At 41.0% G+C, this 14726-nt stretch overlaps 1 long non-coding RNA gene across 1 annotated transcript in view; it reads right to left on the bottom strand.

Moving 5' to 3' along the window:
- The window catches only part of LOC103231988 (uncharacterized), a 59919-nt gene that overhangs the window by 16409 nt on the left and 28784 nt on the right, over positions 1-14726 (bottom strand). The window lies entirely within an intron of this gene.

Here is a 14726-nt window from a genome sequence, read left to right as displayed (position 1 = left end):
ACCATCTCACACCAGTTAGAATGGCAGTCATTAAAAAGTCAGGAAACAACAGATGCTGGAGAGGATGTGGAGAAACAGGAACACTTTTACACTGTTGCTGGGAGTGTAAATTAGTCCAACCATTGTGGAAGACAGTGTGGCAATTCCTCAGGGATCTAGAACTTGAAATGCCATTTGACCCAGCAATCCCATTACTGGGTATATACCCAAAGGATTATAAATCATGCTACTATAAAGACACATGCACACATACGTTTTTGTGTCACTATTCACAATAGCAAAGACTTGGAACCAACCCAAATGTCCATCAATGATAGACTGGATTAAGAAAATGTGGCACATATACACCAAGGAATACTATGCAGCCATAAAAAAGGATAAGTTCATGTCCTTTGCAGGGACACGGATGAAGCTGGAAACCATCATTCTAAACAAACTATCAGAAGGACAGAAAACCAAACACCAGATGTTCTCACTCATAGGTGGGAGTTGAACAATGAGAACACATGGACATAGGGCAGGGAACATCACACACCAGGGCCTGTCGGGGGGTTGGGGTTCAGGGGAGGGATAGCATTAGGAGAAATACCTAAGGTAAATAACGAGTTGATGGGTGCAGCAAACCAACATGGCACATGTATACCTATGTAACAAACCTGCACGTTGTGTACATGTACCCTAGAACTTAAAGTATAATAATAATTTTAAAAAACGGTATCTAAAAACCTAACATTAACAGGAGGAGGACTAGAGACCATGAGAAAGAAGAAAGCTTAGGGGTAGAACATGAATCAGATGATAGAGACCTTTTGTCTTTTATAAATATGAAAATAGGGCTCATCAATCTAAAATAATCAAAAAAGATGAGAATCTAGTTGAAAGAGTTTTATTCATGAGCAAAAATTGAGGACAGGCTGCCCAGGAAAGCACAAGCTCCAAAGAATGGAAGTCAGTATTCCAAAGTGTAGAAGTTTGTGATCGTTTATATAGACAAAGTTCAGGAATGTTTCACAGAATTTCAGTATCTTTCTATGTAAAACTTAAGGCACAGTTACAATGATCAGATTAGTTAAGGAGGTCCTTTTATTTCATGAAAGGTATATTTAACATTCCACAGTGAAGATGAAACTGTCATGGGGTTCCTATTCAGGTGCCATCTTGTCTGAGTTAGGTACAGGACAATAAAGGAAGCAGTTAATCTGTAACAAAGTTCAGTGATTGGAGGGAAGGTCTCCTCTCTGGTCTTTCCTAGTCATTTACAGAAAAATAACAATGAGGACAAGAGTTAAGCTATAATCTGTCTGTGAAGTAGAATTATAATCATGCTATGTGACTCAGATTACAGTCACATCTCGGTCAAGGCTTAAAATGTTTTGGGGGTTCCAGTGATTTTTTAAAAATTCCAATGGCTTTTAAATCTTACTCATTTTCAAATTTCCCCCTTTTTAATCAAGATCTTTCAAAGATTAGAAGGAGCAAGATTACGTGTTTAAAAAAAAAAAAAAAAAAAAGATATTTCAAAGAAAGCATCATAGATGACCACAATAGCTTTGCTTCCTTTTATGTTCAGGAGTTTAGTCCCATGTCACTAGGAAGGTTCTTTCGTAGAATGTCATGTGCCATGAAAAAGGGAAATTGGGCAAGCCATAAAGTTGATGAAGTATAGGCCAAATTTAAAGAAACATGAGAAAAATGATTTTGTGACCTGTGTTAAGCTAAACAGATACATCTTCAATTAATGCAGTTCTTCGGGCAATCATTATTCTAATCTTTTTAGTCATGTATCAACTCCATTGCAAACAAATGCCATAACAGCAGTGTAGACAAAAACAGGCCAAAACACAACATATGATTATAATTCCCAGGATAAATAACAGCTTTTGCCATCAAATTCCCCAAAATCCAAACAAGCTGCTTAGCCAATTGCTTGGAGAGGGTTTTGGATCTGAAAGGTTGGTTAGTTGGGTTTTCATGTCATTGTTTAATTTAGTGATGCTATTTGATTCATCTGGGATATAGACACAACGTTCAGTTTTTATGATAGTGCATCTTCCCCCGTGGGCAGCACTGAATATGCTTAAAGTCATACAGGTCTATAATATACCATTTCTCACAAGAGTAATTTCATTATTTAATAACAAAATACTCATGCAGCTATCATTTAGTGCCTTTTGTGTATAATCGGTTAGGGTCTCTACATGGCAAAATGACATGTTGTGGTATGAAGATGGAAGCTAAATGGGCATACCAATGGGACACAACAAATCCAACAAGATTGTAAATGAGGAAAATTTGAAGGTTTTGACAAGGTATGCACTACTTAACCTTGTACCCAACCATAACCAAGGGAACACTGTCCTAACCTTCCTGGGGATAACCATGGCCACAGGTTAGTGCCACATTGCCAAGACAGTCTATTTCGAGCTAACCAATAAATACACGGTCATTGTGCCTATTCAGTGTTATGTCAATCAGTACTTTTAAACATATGTTGTCGATACAATATTCTTTGGGTATCCATCCCATATCTCTAGTGCTACTGGGCCAGGTATCTTTAGTATGATTTCTCTGTTCCCAACATAAAGGGCCCACCTGGCTAAGCTGACCAAAGGAGGGGTTAAACCAGAAAAAATGATACCAAATTTGTTATACCATCCTGAAATAGTATTGTCTTAGGTTTTAATTGGGGCAGTGTTGTTGTTTCATACATCAGTTGGGGTAGTGGCAGCATTAAAACTAATGAACTAAATTTTTTACTGAGAAGCTTTTCCCATGCCTTTTTCTGTAAAGTACTAACAGACCAATGATGAACATTATCCTTAATTACACTAGTGTCAAGCACTAATGACTGGTTTTGAGAAAAGATGGATATATTTCTGATGTTTTATCTATCCAGTCTTGCCTGAAAGGAAGAGATACTCACCACAGAAGGCTAGAAATACCAGAAAGGGGCATGAGACTACACACCCATCAAGCACCTTTTTGCTACCTACTGCATAGTCCTGGGCTCACTGCAGAAAGAGGTTTGCTTCATAAGCAACAGCTGGTGATAGTAGTGCCACCATGGGAGAAACAAGGACAAAAGGAAAGAAGTTTAGTGGGAGTTTATAAAGGAAAATGTTCCCCATCTGTTAATAATTGTTAAATATTAAGTATTCATTTAGATAGAGGCCTAACCCAGAGTCTTGTGTTTTAGCTGTCTATATCAGATATCATCTTCTTCTTGAACTGGCATCAACTTATTTTAAGTTGGAGGTCACTTTCTGGGGAAACAGTCTACTCAGGAGATGGAACATTCTTTAGAAGAGAAACGTGGATCTTTGTGTCTATTCCTTGTAATTTAACAGTACAAGGGTTACTAAGAAGCACATGGTAAGGGGCCCTCAACTTTGGTTGGAAAGAGTCTTTTAAATGATGCGGGGCAGGGGGCGGGGTCAAGATTGCCTACTAGAAGCAGTGGCATTTAGAGGCTCCCATGGAAACAACAACAACCAAAAAAAAAAACATAATAAGCATGTGAATCCTTTACCGGCAACCAAGGTATCCAGGTTCTATCATCAAAATTGACTAGAGGACAGGCGCGACCCACGGAGACAAGGAAGAGCAATGTGGTGTGGTGGCCCACCTGAGAGGCACAAGAGCCACACAGGGAAGGGGAACCCCCTCCTGCCAGCCAAGAGAGGTGGTAGGTGAGCATGCTACCCAGTGGGGGAAACTGTGCTTTTCCCACCTAACTGTGCTACCCACGGATCGGAATATCCCACTCGTGAATCCATGCCACCAGGGCCTAGCGTCCCAACCCCAGAACACACAGATTCTTACAGCCTCTCAGCTAGAATCTGCTTAAGCCTACAGAACTCCTGGGGGGAGGGGCGACCAGCACTAGCTGCTGCTGCCTGCTGTCTAAGCCCTTTGAGCTCTTTGGGGGTTGCGCAGTAGCCATCAATGGGACTCGCAAATGCCTAACATACTAAGCTCCCTGGGCAGGGGAAGGGCAGCACCCATCTCTATAGCCCCAGGCTGTGCTTTTCCCCTGCTGGAGCCAGGGAGGTTGGATGGCTTGGTCCCAAGACTTGTCCCCGACAGCCCAACACACAGGCTGTGGTAGTCTGAGGCCAGAGGGCCTCTTCAGGCCTGAATCTGACCCATCCTTCCTCATTGGGTGTGGCTTCCCTGCAGGAACTCCAATAACTCCAGCCAGAGGCTCAGGGACAGAACCCAGATCCACCCAACTGGGTGAGACCCTCCAACAGAGGTTGTCAGATACCCTATACAGGAGTGATCCTACTGGCATCAGGTTGGTGTCCCTTGAGGTCAGAGGTCACAGAAAAAGAAGCAGGCACCCATGCCATCTGTGCTGTTCTCCAGCCTCCCTGAGTGACATCTCCAGGCGTGGGGGTGAATCAGATGAATAGGGTCTGAAGTGAACCCCCAGCAAATGGCAGCAGCCCTACAGAAGAGCCCTACAGAAGAGGGACCTGATCATTGACCGAAAAACAAACAAGTGGAAAGCAACAACAGCATCAACAACAACAACAAAAAGCCCCCATAAAAACCCCATCCAAGGGTCAGAGCAAAGAGTAAAGCTAGACAAACTCACGAACATGAGAAAGAATCAATGAAAAAATGCTGAAAACCCAAAAGGCCAGAGTGCCTCTTCTCTTCCAAATGGTCTCAATGTCTCTCCATCAAGGGCACAGAACCGCAGAGAGGATCAGGATCAGATGGACAAACTGACAGAAGTAGGCTTCAGAAGATGGGTAACAAAAAACAAAGATGTGCTAAAGGAACATGTTCTAATCCAATGCAAAGACGCTAAGAACGTTGATAAAAAGGTTAGAGGAATAGGCCAGGCACAGTGGCTCAGGCCTGTAAACCCAGCACTCTGGGAGGCTGAGGCAGGCAGATCACAAGGTCAGGAGATCGAGACCATCCTGGCTAACACGGTGAAACCCCGTCTCTACTAAAAATACACACATACAAAAAAAATTAGCCGGGCGTGGTGGTGGGTGCCTGTAGTCCCAGCTACTCAGGAGGCTGAGGCAGAAGAATGGCGTGAACCTGGGAGGCGGAGCTTGCAGTGAGCTGAGATCGTGCCACTGCATTCCCTGATGGAGCTGAAAAACACAGCATGAGAACTTCATGAAGCATACACAAATATTAACAGCTGAATCAACTGAGTGGAAGAAAGGATATAAGAGTTTGAAGATCACCTTACTGAAATAAGCCATGCAGACAAGACTTGAGAAAAAAAAATGAAAAGGAATGAACAAAGCCTCCAAGAAATATAGGACTTCATAAAAACACCAAACCTACAATTGATTGGAGTACCAGAAACAGACGGGGAGAATGGAAACAAGCTGGAAAATACACAAGATATTATCCAGGAGAACTTCCCCAACCTAGCAAGACAGGCCAACATGCAAATTCAGGAAATACAGAGAACACCATTAAGATATTCAATGAGAAGATCAACCTCAAGACAAATAGTCATCAGATTCTTCAAGGTTGAAATGAAGAAAAAAATGTTAAGGGCAGTGAGAGAGAAAGACCAGGCCACCTACAAAGGAAAGCCTATCAGACTAACAGCAGAACTCTCACCAGAAACTCTACAAGCCAGAAGAGACTGGGGACCAATATTCAACATTCTTAAAGGAAAGAATTTCCAACCCAGAATCTCATATCTAGCAAAGCTAACCTTTGTAAGCGAAGGAGAAATAAAATTCTTTCCAGACAAGCAAATGCTGATGGATATTGTTATCACCAGGCCTGCCCTGCAAAAGCTCCGGAAAGAAGCACTAAATATGGAAAGGAAACACCAGTATCACCCACTGCAAAAACACACCAAAATATAAAGACCAATGACACTACAAAGAAACTGCATCAACTAGGTGTGCAAAATAACCAAATAGCATCATGATGACAGGATCAAATTCACACATAAGAATACTAACCTTAAATGTAAATGGGCTAAATGCCACGATTAAAATACACAGACTGAAAAATTGGATATGGAGTCAAGAGCCATGGGTGTGCTATATTCAGGAGACCCATCTTACATGCAAAGACACACACAGGCTCAAAATAAAGGGATGAAGGAAAATTTACCAAGTACATGGAAAGCAAAAAAAGAAAAAGCAGGGGTTGCAATCCTAGTCTCTGACAAAACAGACTTTAAACCAGCAAAGATCAAAAAAGACAAAGAATGGCATTACATAATGGTAAAGGGAACAATTCAACAAGAAGAGCTAACTATTCTAAATATATATGCACCCAATACAGGAGCACCCAGATTCAAAAACAAGTTCTTAGAGACCTACAAAGAGACTAGGAATCCCACACAATAATAGTGGGAGACTTTGACACCCCACTGTCAGTATTAGATCAACAAGACAAAAAATTAACAAGGGTATTCAGGACTTGAACTTAGCTCTGGACCAAGTAGACCTAGTAGATATCTACAGAAATCTCCTCCCCAAATCAATAGACTGTACAGTATTCTCAGTGCCACATGGCACTTATTCTAAAATTGACCACATAATTGGAAGTAAAACACTCCTCAGCAAATGCAAAAGAACTGACATCATAACAGTCTCTTAGACCACAGTGTCATCAAATTAGAACTCAGGATCAAGACACTCACTCAAAACCACACAATTTCATGGAGATTGAACAACCTGCTCCTGAATGACTCCTGGGTAAATAATAAAATTAAGGCAGAAATCAAGAAGTTATTTGAAACCAATGAGAACAAAGAGACAATGTACCAGAATCTCTGGGACACAGCTAAAGCAGTGTTAAGAGGGAGATTTATAGCACTAAATGCCCATATCAGAAAGCTAGAAAGATCTCAAATCAGCACATTTTAACATCACAATTAAAAGAGCTAGAGAGGCAAGAGCAAACTAATCCAAAAGCCAGCAGAAGACAAGAAATAACTAAGAGCAGAGAAGAACTGAAGGAGACAGAGACACGAAAAACCCTCCAAAAAAAAAAAAAAAAGTCAATGAATCCAGGAGCTGGTTTTCTGAAAAAATTAACAAAATAGATAGACTGCTAGCTAGACTAATAAAGAAGAAGAGAGAGAAGAATCAAATAGACACATTAAAAAAATGATTAAGGGGATATTAGCACTGACCCCACAGAAATACAAACTACCATCAGAGAATACTATAAACAATTCTACACAAATAAACTAGAAAATCTAGAAGAAATGAATAAATTCCTGGATGCATACACCCTACTGAGACTAAACCAGGAAGAAGTTGAATCACTGTATAGACCAATAACAAGCTCTGAAATTGAGGCAATAATTAATAACCTACCAACAAAAAAAAAAAAAGCCAGGACTAAATAGATGGATTCACAGCTGAATTCTACCAGTAATACATAGAGGTGCTGGTACCATTCCTTCTGAAATTATTCCAAACAATTGAAAAGGAGGGACTCCTCCCTAACTCATTTTATGAAGTCAGCTTCATCCCAATACCAAAACTGGGAAGAAACAACAAAAAAAAGAAAACTTCAGGTCAATATCCCTGATGAACATTGATGCAAAAATCTTCAAAAAAATACTGGCAAACCGAATCCAGCAGCACATCAAAAAGCTTATTCACCACAGTCAAGTTGCCTTCACCTCTGGGATGCAAGGCTGGTTCAACATACGCAAATCAATAAACATAATCCATCACACAAACAGAGCCAAAGAGAAAAACTACATGATTATCTCAATAGATGCAGAAAAGGCCTTTGATAAAATTCAACATCCCTTCATGTTAAAAACTCTCAATAAACTAGGTATTGATGGAAAATATCTCAAAATAATAAGAGCTATTTATGACAAATCACAGCCAATATCATATTGAATGGGCAAAAGCTGGAAGCATTCCCTTTGAAAACTGGTACAAGACAAGGATGCCAACCCTCACCACTCCTATTCAACATTGTATTGCAAGTTCTGGCAAGGGCAATCAGGCAAGAGAAAGAAATAAAGGGTATTCAAATAGGAAGAGAGGAAGTCAAGTTGTTTCCGTTTCCAGATGACATGATTTCACATTAAGAAAACCCAATCATCTCGGCCCGAAAACTTCTTGAACTGATAAGCAACTTTAGCAAAGTCACAGGATACAAAATCAATGTGGAAAAATCACAAGCCTTCCTTTATACCAACAATAGGCAAGCAGAGAGCCAAATCATTAATGAACTCTGATTCACAATCACTACAAAGAGAATAAAATACCTAAGAATACAGCTAACAAGGGATGTGAAGGACCTCTTCAAGGAGAACTACAAACCACTGCTCAAGGACATAAGAGAGAACACAAACAAATGGAAAAACATTCCATCCTCACGGACAGGAAGAAACATCGTGAAAATGGCCATACAGCCCAAAGTAATTTATAGATTCAATGTTATTCCCAAACTACCATTGACATTCTTCACAGGATTAGGAAAAAAACTATTTTAAATTTAATATCGAATCAAAGACAACCCTGTATAGACAAGACAATTCTAAGCAAAAAGAACAAAGCTGGAGACATCACGCTGCCTGACTTCAAACTATACTACAAGGCTACAGCAATCAAAACAGCATGGTACTGGCACCAAAACAGACATATAGACCAATAGAGCAGTACAGAGACCTCAGAAATAATACCACACATCTACAACCATATGATCTTCAGCAAACCTGACAAAAACAAGCAATGGGGAAAGGATGTCCTATTCAGTAAATGGTGCTGGGAAAACTGGCTAGCCACATGCAGAAAACTGAACCTGGACCCCTTCCTTATACCTTATTCAAAAATTAACTCAAGATGACTGCAGACTTAAATGTAAAACCCAAAACCATAAAAACACTAGAAGAAAACCTATGCAATGTCATTCAGGACATAGGCATGGGCAAAACTTGAAGAGAAAAACACCAAAAGCAATGGCAACAAAAGCCAAATTTGACAAATGGGATTTAATTAAACTAAAGAGCTTCTGCACAGCAAAAGAAATTATCATCAGAGTGAACAGGCAACCTACAGAATGAGAGAAAATTTTGGCAGTCTACCGATCTGACAAAGTTCTAATAGCCAGAATTGACAAGGAACTTAAACGTATTAGTAAGAAAAAAACAATCCCATCAAAAAGTGGGCAAAGGATATGAACAGACACTTCTCAAAAGAAGACATTTATGTGGCCAACAAACATATAAAAAAAAAGCTCAACTTCACTGATCATCAGAGAAATGCAAATTAAAACCACAATGACATACCATCTCATGCCAGTCAGAATGACAATTATTAAAAAGTCAAGAAACAATAGATGCTGCAAGGCTGTGGAGAAACTGGAATACTTTTACACTGTTGGTGGGAATATGAATTAGTTCAACCATTGTGGAAGACAGTATGGCAATTCCTAAAGGGTCTAGAACCAGAAACAGCATTTGACCCAATTGTCCCATTACTGGGTATATACTCAAAGGAATAAAAATCATTCTACTATAAAGTAACATGCACACGTATGCTTATTGCAGCACTGTTTACAACAGCAAAGACATGGAACTAACCCAAATGCCCATCAATGATAGACTAAAGAAAATGTGGTACACGTACACCATGGAATACTATGCAGCCATAAAAAGGAATGAGATCACATCTTTTGCAGGGACATGGATGAAGCTGGAAGCCATCATCCTTAGCAAACTAACTCAGTAACAGAAAACGAAACAGCATATGTTCTCCCTCATAAGTGGGAGTTGAACACTGAGAACACATGGACACAGACAGGGGACACACCAGGGCCTGTTGGGGGGCAGGGGGCGAGGGGAGGGAATTTAGGGGACGGGTCAACAGGTGCAGCAAACCACCATGGCACACATATACCTTTGTAACAAATCTGCACGTTCTGCACATGTATCCCTCCCCCCTTTTTTTTTTTTTTAGAAGAAATTTTTTTTAAAAATGCTGGAGAGAAGGTGGAGCAAGATGGCTGAACAGACAGCTGCCTAATTGCTCCCCCACCTTACCCACCACCACCAGCAAGGACACAAGGCTAACAACTATTTACACAGGAAAAAAAAAACACTTCATAAAAATCGAAAATCAGATGAGTACACATAGTACCTTGTTTTAACTTCATATCACTGAAAGAGGCACTGAAGAGATAGCAAAAGCAGTCCTGAATCACCAACACCACCCCTCCCCTACCCCAGCAGTGGCAAAGTGGTGCAGAGCTTCTCTGGGTGCTGGAAGAGAAACAGCACAACAATTTTGAGGCATTGAACTCAGTGCTGTCTTGTTAGAGCAGAATGGAAAATTAGACCAAATAGAGCTGATGCCTCTCCATGAAGGGAGCATTTAAACCCACCCTGGTTTACCAGAGAAAGATGGCCAAATAGGAACAGCTCCAGCCTCCAGCTCCCAACACCAGCGACACAGAAGACGGGTGATTTCTGCATTTTCAATTTAGGTACTGGGTTCATCTCACTGGGGAATGCCAGACAATTGGTGCTGGTCAGCTGGTGCAGCCCGACCAGCGAGAGCTGAAGCAGGGCGAGGCATCGCCTCACCTGGGACGTGCAAGGGGGAAGGGAATCCCTTTTCCTAGCCAAGGGAAACTGAGACACACAACACCTGGAAAATCCGGTAACTCCCACCCTAATACTGTGCTTTACCAAAGGTCTTAGTAAACAGCACACTAGGAGATTATATCCCACACCTGGCCTGGAGGGTTCCATGCCCACGGAGCCTCCCTCATTGCTAGCACAGCAGTCTGAGATCTAACTGCAGGGCGGCAGCGAGGCTAGGGGAGGAGCGCCCGCCATTGCTGAGGCTTAAGTAGGTAAACAAAGCCTCCTGGAAGCTTGAACTGGGTGGAGTCCACTGCAGCTCAAGGAGGCCTGCCTGTCTGTAGACTCCACCTCTGGGTGGAGTCTGACAGCTGACTGACAGTTTTGAAGAGAGCAGTGGATCTTCCAGCACAGAGGTTGAGATCTGAGAACGGACACACTGCCTGCTCAAGTGGGTCCCTGAGCCCTGAGTAGCCTAACTGGGAGACATCCCCAACTAGGTGCAGACCGACACCTCACACCTCACACGGCAGGGTACACCACTGAGACAAAGCTTCCAGAACAAGAATCAGACAGCAGCACTTGCTGTTCAGCAATATTCTATCTTCTGCAGCCTCTGCTGCTGATACCCAGGCAAACAGGGTCTGGAGTGGACCTCAAGCAATCTCCAACAGACCTGCAGCTGAGGGTCCTGACTGTTAGAAGGAAAACTAACAAACAGAAAGGACACCCACACCAAAACCCCATGAGTACGTCACCAGCATCAAACACCAAAGGCAGATAAAACCACAAAGATGGGGAAAAAGCAGGGCAGAAAAGCTGGAAATTCAAAAAATCAGACCACATCTCCCCCTCCAAAGGAACGCAGCTCATCACCAGCAATGGATCAAAGCTGAACAGAGAATGACTTTGACGAGTGGAGAGAAGGCTTCAGTCGATCAAACTTCTCAGAGCTAAAGGAGGAACTACATACCCAGCACAAAGAAACTAAAAACCTTGAAAAAAGAATGGATGAATGGATAACTAGAATAATCAATGCAGAGAAGAACTGATAGAGATGAAAACCATAACACGAGAACTACGTGACAAATGCACAAGCTTCAGTAACCAACTCGATCAACTGGAAGAAAGAGTATTAGCAATTGAAGATCAAATGAATGAAATGAAGTGACAAAAGAAGTGTAGAGAAAAAAGAGTAAAAAGAAATGAACAAAGCCTGCAAGAAATATGGGATTATGTGAAAAGACCAAATCTATGTCGGATTGGGGTGCCTGAAACTGAGGGGGAAAATGGAACCAAGTTGGAAAACACTCTGCAGGATATCATCCAGGAGAACTTCCCCAACCTAGGAAGGCAGGCCAACATTCAAATTCAGGAAATACAGAGAACACCACAAAGATACTCCTCGAGAAGAGCAACCCCAAGACACATAATTGTCAGATTCACCAAAGTTGAAATGAAGGAAAAAATCTTAAGGGCAGCCAGAGAGAAAGGTCGGGTTACCCACAAAGGGAAGCCCATCAGACTAACAGCAGATCTCTCGGCAGGAACCCTACAAGCCAGAAGAGAGTGTGGGCCAATATTCAACATTATTAAAGAAAAGAATTTTCAACCCAGAATTTCATATCCAGCCAAACTAAGTTTCATCAGTGAAGGAGAAATAAAATCCTTTACAGACAAGCAAATGCTTAGAGATTTTGTCACCACCAGGCCTGCCCTACAAGAGATCCTGAAGGAAGCACTAAACATGGAAAGGAACAACCAGTAGCAGCCATTGCAAACACATGCCAAAATGTAAAGACCATCGATGCTAGGAAGAAATTGCATCAACTAACGAGCAAAATAACCAGCTAATACCACAATGACAGGATCAAATTCAGACATAACAATATTAACCTTAAATGTAAATGGACTAAATGGTCCAATTAAAAGACACAGACTGGCAAACTGGATAAAGAGTCAAGACCCATCAGTTTGCTATATTCAGGAGACCCATCTCACATGCAGAGACACACATAGGCTCAAAGTAAAGGGATGGAGGAAGTTCTACCAAGCAAATGGAGAACAAAAATAAAGCAGGGGTTGTAATCCTGGTCTCTGATAAAACAGACTTTAAACCATGAAAGATCAAAAAAGACAAAGAAGGCCATTACATAATGGTAAAGGGATCAATTCAACAGGAAGAGCTCACTATCCTAAATATATATGCGCCCAATAGAGGAGCACCCAGATTCATAAAGCAAGTCCTTAGAGACTTACAAATAGGCTTAGACTCCCACACAATAATAATGGGAGACTTCAACACCCCACTGTCAACATTAGATAGATCAACGAGACAGAAAGTTAACAAGGATATCCAGGAATTGAACTCAACTCTGCACCAAGCGGACCTAATAGACATCTACAGAATTCTCCACCCCAAATCAACAGAATATACATTCTTCTCAGCACCACATCGCATTTATTCCAAAATTGACCACATAGTTGGAAGTAAAGCACTCCTCAGCAAATGTAAAAGAACAGAAATTATAACAAACTGTCTCTCAGACCACAGTGCAATCGAACCAGAACTCAGGACTAAGAAAATCAATCAAAACCGCTCAACTACATGGAAACTGAACAACCTGCTCCATTTAAAGCAGTGTGTAGAGGGAAATTTATAGTATTAAATGCCCACAAGAGAAAGCTGGAAAGATCTAAAATTGACACCCTAACATCACAATTAAAAGAACTAGAGAAGCAAGAGCAAACACATTCAAAAGCTAGCAGAAGGCAAGAAATAACTAAGATCAGAGCAGAACTGAAGGAGATAGAGACACAAAAAACCCTCCAAAAAATCAATGAATCCAGGAGCTGGTTTGTTGAAAATATCAACAAAATTCATAGACTACTAGCAAGACTAATAAAGAAGAAAAAAGAGAAGAATCAAATAGACACAATAAAAAATGATAAAGGGGATATCACCACCGACCCCACAGAAATACAAACTACCATCAGAGAATACTATGAACACCTCTACGCAAATAAACTAGAAAACCTAGAAGAAATGGATAATTTCCTGGACACTTACACTCTCCCAAGACTAAACCAGGAAGAAGTTGAATCCCTGAATAGACCAATAGCAGGCTCTGAAATTGAGGCAATAATTAATAGCCTACCAACCAAAAAAAGTCCAAGACCAGATGGATTCACAGTCGAATTCTACCGGAGGTACAAGGAGGAGCTGGTACCATTCCTTCTGAAACTATTCCAATCAATAGAAAAAGAGGGAATCCTCCCTAACTCGTTTTATGAGGCCAACATCATCCTGATACCAAAGCCTGGCAGAGACACAACAAAAAAAGAGAATTTTAGACCAATATCCCTGATGAACATCGATGCAAAAATCCTCAATAAAATACTGGCAAACCGAATCCAGCAGCACATCAAAAAGCTTATCCACCATGATCAAGTGAGCTTCATCCCTGGAATGAAAGGCTGGTTCAACATACGCAAATCAATAAACGTAATCCAGCATATAAACAGAACCAAAGACAAAAACCACGTGATTATCTCAATAGATGCAGAAAAGGCCTTTGACAAAATTCAACAGCCCTTCATGCTAAAAACTCTCAATAAATTCGGTACTGATGGAACGTATCTCAAAATAATAAGAGCTATTTATGACAAACCCACAGCCAATATCATACTGAATGGGCAAAAACTGGAAGCATTCCCTTTGAAAACTGGCACAAGACAGGGATGCCCTCTCTCACCACTCCTATTCAACATAGTGTTGGAAGTTTTGGCTAGGGCAATCAGGCAAAAGAAAGAAATAAAGGGTATTCAGTTAAGAAAAGAAGAAGTCAAATTGTCCCTGTTTGCAGATTACATGATTGTGTATTTAGAAAACCCCATCATCTCAGCCCAAAATCTCCTTAAGCTGATAAGCAACTTCAGCAAAGTCTCAGCATACAAAATTAATGTGCAAAAATCACAAGCATTCTTATACACCAGGAACAGACAAATAGAGAGCCAAATCATGAACGAACTCCCATTCACAATTGCTTCAGAGAGAATAAAATACCTAGGAATCCAACTTACAAGGGATGTCAAGGACCTCTTCAAGGAGAACTACAAACCACTGCTCAGTGAAATAAAAGAGGACACAAACAAATGGAAGAACATA

This window comes from Chlorocebus sabaeus, chromosome X (assembly GCF_047675955.1).
Source record: "Chlorocebus sabaeus isolate Y175 chromosome X, mChlSab1.0.hap1, whole genome shotgun sequence".
Lineage (NCBI taxonomy): Eukaryota > Metazoa > Chordata > Mammalia > Primates > Cercopithecidae > Chlorocebus > Chlorocebus sabaeus.
This window is presented reverse-complemented; position numbering and strand designations above follow the sequence as displayed.